Source organism: Sitophilus oryzae, unplaced genomic scaffold (genome assembly GCF_002938485.1).
Source record: "Sitophilus oryzae breed Bouriz unplaced genomic scaffold, Soryzae_2.0 scaffold_616_pilon_pilon, whole genome shotgun sequence".
Lineage (NCBI taxonomy): Eukaryota > Metazoa > Arthropoda > Insecta > Coleoptera > Curculionidae > Sitophilus > Sitophilus oryzae.
Window position 1 is genome coordinate 49353 of NW_022147214.1, and position 7510 is coordinate 56862.

Genomic DNA, 7510 nt, shown 5'->3' on the forward strand with positions numbered 1-7510 from the left:
ATTAACTAATAATTTTTTAAACAAAATCATCATTACAGTTTATTTAGATGTCAACTTTCAAACATTTCTCGATTATAAACAGTTTTAATCATATGTCTATTTGGAAAGTACGCTTACTTTACCTATTTTTCGGTTAATTCTACCGCAATTGATTAAATAATTAGTCTGCTTCTACAAGAATAGTCAATTAGTAACCCAAATTCTTTAATTCAATTAGGCTCATTGCCCAAGCGCACCGCCATTGTTATGTACGCAATATTCGATTGAAAATAAATACGTTTTCTATGTTGTACGTAATATGTGTATGTATGGTTAAACAAATTAAGGTTGAGGTACATAGAAAATGCATATGGTATGTGGGAATTAGTATTCGTAACACTATGTGTCATGTGTGATTTAATTTTACATCATCGTTGAGTTATCACTTGCAATATTTTGCAAAATGTTTGGACAAAAAGGGACTCAAATTTTGATAGTTTTTTAATTCTTTTTCAATTTCACTAATTAAAAAAAAAATCTTTATTTGGAGAATATATTCTTTCCAATAAATGATCTTTTTATTTTTTGTTACTGGAAATATTGTACAGGGTGTCCCATTTTGGTTGAAATCATACGATATCTCCGTTATTAGTGAAGATAGAAGCATGCGGTTTGCACAAACCTGCCCCACTTTTTTGTCAAACGGAAGATGCTGTAAACAAAATTTTCATAGCCCTCTTCGTTTCTGAGCTACAGGGTCTTTTCGAAAATTTTGCAATTTGGGTCAGCCACCGTATCTCCGTTATTATGGATGATATTGAAAAGGTAAAAACTGATTCTTGTAGAACTTTTTATGCAGAATACAGTGGCGTAGTTTGTTTCTCTACCAAAAAAAAATATTTTTAAGTCGTGAGGAGGAATTAGCTAGAGGAATATTTAAAAGTCCCGATACGATAGTTTCCAAGATTTAGAAATAGCGGTAGAGAGTTAAGTTTCCCTAATGGTCAAAAAAGCCACTAATAAATGGTTCTAAAAATAAAACAAGAGACAGATAATAGTATACTTTTAATAATTTCTTTAGTTTTCTTTATTATCAATCATGGCCTACTAATAAATTTGATCTTTTAATTTTTTTTTAAATATTGCATTAAATAGTGAAAACAAATATAGAGTGATATATATTTTTCAGAAGCTTATGGCAGGCCAGATCATATAATTTATAATAAATATACAGGGTGTTCCATTTAAGAAAGCATAAGTTTAGTTCATATCTTTAAAAATATTCTTTTTCGTATAGAATAACAGACTACGCTACTGTATTCTACGTAGAAAGTTCTACAATAAACAGTTTTGACCTTCTCGATACCTTTAACAATAACAGATACAGGGGGTGTCCCAAATTGCAAAATTAAAAAGACCCTGTAGCTCAGAAACGAAGAGGGCTATGAAAATTTTGTTTACGGTATCTTTCGTTTGACAAAAAAAGTGGCACAGGTTTGTGGAACCGCACCCTTACATCTTCACGAATAACGGAGATACCGTACGATTTCAACCTAAATGGGACACCCTGCACATTGTTGCCACTATGCATTTTTGTATTATTTGTCTGTACATCTCTTAAGCTCTATATGACATTGATTCTAATATATTGATTCTTAATATTTGTTTTTATATGTAATTTATTTTATACACTGACAGTAGGGATTTCCTAACTTCCAAATTTAATTAAGTTATATAGTTAGATTAAATTTTCTAAATTTACTATTATTAGCTGTCAATGACATTCAGATATAATAATTTATTTTAATTAATAGAATTTTATCTAAATTTTTAAATTATTTTTGTTTTCTTGTTGCAGAGAACCACTTAATTTTGGAATCTGATCCAGAGCGCGGTGGAAAGGCAGAGTATGCTTTTGACAATCCAGGATTCAAAGGTTAGTACCATTGCCGCAATATATTTAGTTATTGTAATAAATCAATTATATCTCTTTATTTGGCACCAAAGACATCCATTGTGTTCGTACAATATAAATTGGATATATAGGGTGAGTCTTAAATAAGTGCAAATATTTTCAGGGCTGGTTCATCTCGATAAAAGAAACATATTTTCTCGTTACCGTTTTTCAAATAAGTCCAAAATAACCGAGATATTTTACTTAATTCAAAATTAAAAAAAAAAGATTTTTCGCTTAAATTTTGAGAACCACTGGATCTTTTCTAGGTTTTCTTACTTGTAAAATCTACTACATATATGTTGCCATATTATGAAGATATGATTTTTAACTAAAAATAAAAAATGTTTCAAAAAATTAATTTTCGAATTTCAAAAAAAAAATGCGAAAAAAACTCATAGACTATACCTACCCCTAAAAATATTTGCACTTAGTTGGGATCCGGTATATTGTCCAATTTTAAGAGACATATATAGGTAACAAGGACACTGACATTTTTGTCTCTTTTTAACATGCCTGATGCCCCTCTAGTATTTTTCCATTATTTTCCATATCTACACATCGTCAAAATCCAGAACCCTTGATACATGAAGGTGTGCAAGTGAGACTATAACACAGTTTTTTTTTATAATAATAAAATCCAACGAATAAGTTTTAATATAGAAATAGTTTATTGAAAAACATCTAAGAAAATGTAATTTCCATTTAATGATAGTAATTTTCATTTCAATTGCGTTTAATGCTACCGTGTAACCACTAACCTTGACTTGTGTAAGCAAAAACAATGAACAGAAAAAGAACTGAATAAGAAAAAGCATAAAATAGCTTTTCTGGCTTTTAAACGTAAATTAAGCTCGGTGTTAAGGTTAATTTGATTGTATTTTATTATTATTAATATTCTTCCTAATAAAATAAATTACTTTTGTTATATTTTCATTTAAAATTTATTCTAATATACCAGAATATCAAAATGCCAGATGTATTAATATCTAATATACAGTTCATACCAAATGAACTTTTGTCACGTGATTAAGCTTGACCGGCACATCGTTGCCCGCTTTTATATATTTTCTTTTAATCAAAATATTTTAGGAAAAAAAATAAATTAATTATAAATAAAACAGTTAATTTTTACATCGACAAAACTCACCTTCTTAACAGCACTTACAAAAGGCCATTACTACCGCTTTCCCGTTCAAACTATTCTAATAAAGTTGCGATGAGTTTTTACGGCTATTAAGCTATCTTGTACACTTCGTACTAAAAGAGGTTCTAAAAAGAACAATGTTCGACTGCAAGGTCTGCTAGTAAACATTTTTAAGCTTAAAGTTTCACAACATTATTTATTTAAACCAAAAACTAGTAATACAAAACTAAAATGCAAAAACGAATGACAATGATAGGAAATAAATAAATAAATGTAGCAACTTCAGATTTTTTACCACCTGAAGCCCCAGCGCGAAATTTAAATTCCAGTTAGTCAGCCCGGCGCCGAATATATCCATGGGTGGCAACAATGAATTTAAAAATCGCGCCCTCGATTACGTAACTAAAAGTTTAATTGATATCAAATATAATTAAGATTTTAATGACAGTGAACAAGAAACGACGTCTCACTAAAGTCATAATTTAAACGTCAAATTGTTGCTAGATCAACATTTTTATAGCCTCAGTAGCTTTTTTATCATTTGATTACTTTTTCACAATTCCTCTGTTACTTGAAGAAGCAGTTGATAGAAATTGCTGCGAGGCTTTATATTCTCAGAGGCGCTATTACGGTAGTAGAATTGTTACGTTTTTCGTCGGTTCCGTGTGGATAGAAAGTCACAATTTATTTAAACACTATTTATTTACACTAATTAACAAAAACAATAACGATAAAAGACTTAAAGAACTATTTACAAACGATTTATAACTAAGAATTTATTTTTTGAATTTTAGCGCGCCAACTGTACTCGTCTTATTTATAACTGCCCTCTCTAGGCCACGGCCGCCGGCTTTTATACCTACAGCTAAAGATTTCTAGAATAGTCCATAGATCGTTAGGTGCATAGAGAATGTTTCGATTGTTCTCGTATGTACTACGCCATTCTAATGGAACTCGATTTTTCTCGAACGTCCGAATGAATCATTACGGTGTCTATTCTTTAATGCGATGTGAAGGTCATCTGAGGGCGAGACATAAAGTTAGGTTAGGTCGAGTCCACACGGGTCCGCAACAGAATGTTTAAGAGTCCATTCTGTGAGTCCATTTCACTAGTCCGAAAAAGTAGCAAAATAAGCGTTCGGCATTTAACGTTTTATGTAAAACTGGCTAGGTATTTTTACACAAGTGAAGAAGGAAATTAAAGATAAAGGATTATACTATATCCGTATTGTAGCACATTTTTAGACAACTTCTTTATTTTTAAGACGTTGATAGTCAAACATCAACAAAATATTCCTTATGTTTAGACTAAATTTTCTCGAAAATAAAGACATAATTTAAAATTCCGTTACAATACGTAGATAGATTGAAGTTTTGTGATTACACTGATATATAATTTATATGGTTTTGTAACAAATTGCTCGCTATTTTGTGGCAAATGCTGAAGCTCTGCAAACCTTAATAAGAGTATGTGTGTTTGGACTTTTAGGTGTGGCTTAACACTACAGAATCAGGCTAAGCCTTAGGCAGATTTCTAAAATATAACATATATTTCTTTTGGACACACACCCGCTTTACCCGACCCCTGAGAGCGACCCGAACAGTACAACGTAATAGACTCTTAATCGCTTGATTAAACGTAAATAGCGCCTTTGAGGATATAAAGCCTGGCAGAAATTTCTATTAACTGCTTCTTCAAGTAACAGAGGAATTTTGAAAATGTAATCAAATGCAGTGGTGTTCCGTATAGGGGCACGAAGGGGGGGGGGGGGTTGGGGCGATTGCCCTCCGCCCTTAGTTCCTGACAGAGTGACGCGCCCACAGGACGCGCCCCAGTGAAATCGCAACCTCAACATAGCTCGCCCATACCGCCCTTTTACCCACGGCACGCTACTGATCAAATAATAAAAAGTTACTGAGCATGAATAATAACTATTGAATAAAATGTTGATCAAACAACACTTTGACGTTTTACAATTTTACTCAAAAATATCTTTTTTTTCTAAAACTTACCATAACTTTACTGCAAAGCAAATGATAAAAAAGAGGAAAATAACACTTTTTTAATTTCTTTTTTCATCCTGTATAAAAGTAATTTTAAATACTCAACCTGATTGGTTGCGCGTAATGGCATAATTAACTTATGGGTACTCTATTATACCTACATAGTTTCCGAATGAATCTATAGCAAACTTTCTGTGCCCATTCCAAACCTATTTAAGTTAAATATTTTGCGTCATACTGCGAAAAATATAGAGGCGGATATAGGTACCGACAAGTACCATCATTACGAGCTACCTGTTTGTTTTGGGATTGGTCATATTTGCATACATGTGTAATTAGAGGTACATAGAAAATACGATAAATATAAATGGGTATAATCTTTTGAAATCAAATCGTGTAGATTTCAAAATATCCCATTTTGTGTTTTTTATCGAATATTGAAATACTGATAAAGTTATACCAGGTGCGTCTCGAAAGTCGCTCACCCATTTTTTCAGATAAAAAACGAAATTTGGTGTGTTAATATTTGACATAAATTAGGATTGATTGACGTATTCGATTATTTTCTGTCGCTTCCTATTTCACCGAAAATGATTACAACTTTTGATTTTTAAATGGCACCCTCTGTATATTTTTGCTTTATTCGATGGAAAATGACACTCTGAATAGAATGACATATCACATGTCAACTTTAAAGAAAAATCGTATTTTAAATTTCAATCTAGAGTATGGCTGTGTTCAAAACATTAATTTTTAATCAAGGAGGCTTGGAAAAATAGATTTGATCGTCTAATGTTCTTCGTGTCTTGTCTTGGCCGGTTAAAAAATGGCTAAATCGTGTATTTTTAATCATATCTCAATTTTTCAAATGGAACAAGGGTGCCTCATTAGCATAGTTGGAAAAGGCATTTTTTACGAATTATTTGGTACAACACACTTGGTATTTCGAGTCATATTATCGTTATATATCGCGTTTTACAATTTCAAATAAACTATATGCAAAAATGTCAGTAGTTGACATATGATATGTCATTCTATTCAGTCATTGTCATTTTCTATCGAATAAAATAGAAATAAACCGAGGGTGTAATTTAAAAATCAAAAGTTGTAATAATTTCCGGTGAAACAGGAAGTGACCAAAAACAATTGAATATGTCAATAAATCCTAATTTATGTCATATACTAACATAACAAATCTGGTTTTTTTTATCTAAAAAATAAAAAGTTATAGGGGTGAGCCCCTTTTGAGACGTACCCGGTATATGAAATATGTTATTTATTATATTAGATATTTTTCTATATTTATAGATACGACTATATTGGCGACGACTGAAAAAAGTTCAAAGTTAGACAGTGGCAACAAAGCAAAATGGACACACTGGGCTCCATTGTCCGGTCTTCACTTAAAGTCATCAGTAAAGAAGAGGGCGTTGGATGACTCAAATATTGAGGTAACAGAAACTCTAAAATACTATTAATAAATACATAAAATTTAACGAATTAGTACATATAACACAAATAATTTCTTGTTTCAAAATTTATTTGATCATAGATAGTTAGATAGATAGATAGATAATTGTTTATTAGTTCTAAGTATAATAACAAATGTTACATACAAATACCCCGAAGGGTGTAAAACGTGTCAAAAATGTTCACTATTACTGTGAATAATAAAAGATAATTAAATTAACAGAGAAGTAAGAAAAATATATAATCATATAAGTACGTGATATATGATTAGTAGTTAACAAACAAAAAACACAGAAAAAGCAGAAAAAATATATAGGTATTCAACAAAATTCCAAATTTATATTAATAACAAATTAATCCTGTCATTGTCGTGGTAAAAATCGTCCACTGAATAGAACGCTTTACTTGTCAAGTACTTTGTAACTGCTGTTTTTAATAAGTTTATAGGAAGCAAGCGAACAGTTTCAGGAAGACTGTTATATAGAGATAGAGTTCTTAACATTTTTCTGAATATAACTAAAGTTACACCTTTCACCCATTACTATTAGCTTATTCCTTGTATCATAATCATGCTCTAGCTTATTATCATTGAAAAAGTCTTTATTTTCATGAACAAACAGTATTGCATTCAATATGTAAAGGCACACTACAGTTAAAATGTTGTTTTTAATAAATGTTTTCTTACAACTTTCTCGATATTGAAGCTTGAAAATATTTCTGATGCATCGCTTCTGTATCACCAAAACTCTCGAAATGTCAGTTGAATTTCCCCAAAAAACGATCCCGTATTTTAATGTAGACTGTACATAACCATGATATGCAGTTATAGCTGCTTCCGTTCCAACACTTCCCGCAATTATTTTGAGGGCATAACTATATCTGGCAATCCCCGCCGAGACATTGGATACCTGAACCTTCCAATCCAATTTTTTGTCCACAAGCACACCCAAAAAAGT

General features: G+C 31.3%; 1 long non-coding RNA gene across 1 annotated transcript; it reads left to right on the forward strand.

Moving 5' to 3' along the window:
* The first annotated feature begins 1835 nt into the window (after window positions 1-1835).
* On the forward strand, window positions 1836-6499 carry LOC115887740. Its single transcript, XR_004051148.1, has 2 exons — window positions 1836-1915; window positions 6393-6499. It is a non-coding gene; the product is annotated as an uncharacterized LOC115887740 (long non-coding RNA).
* Window positions 6500-7510: the final 1011 nt, after the last annotated feature.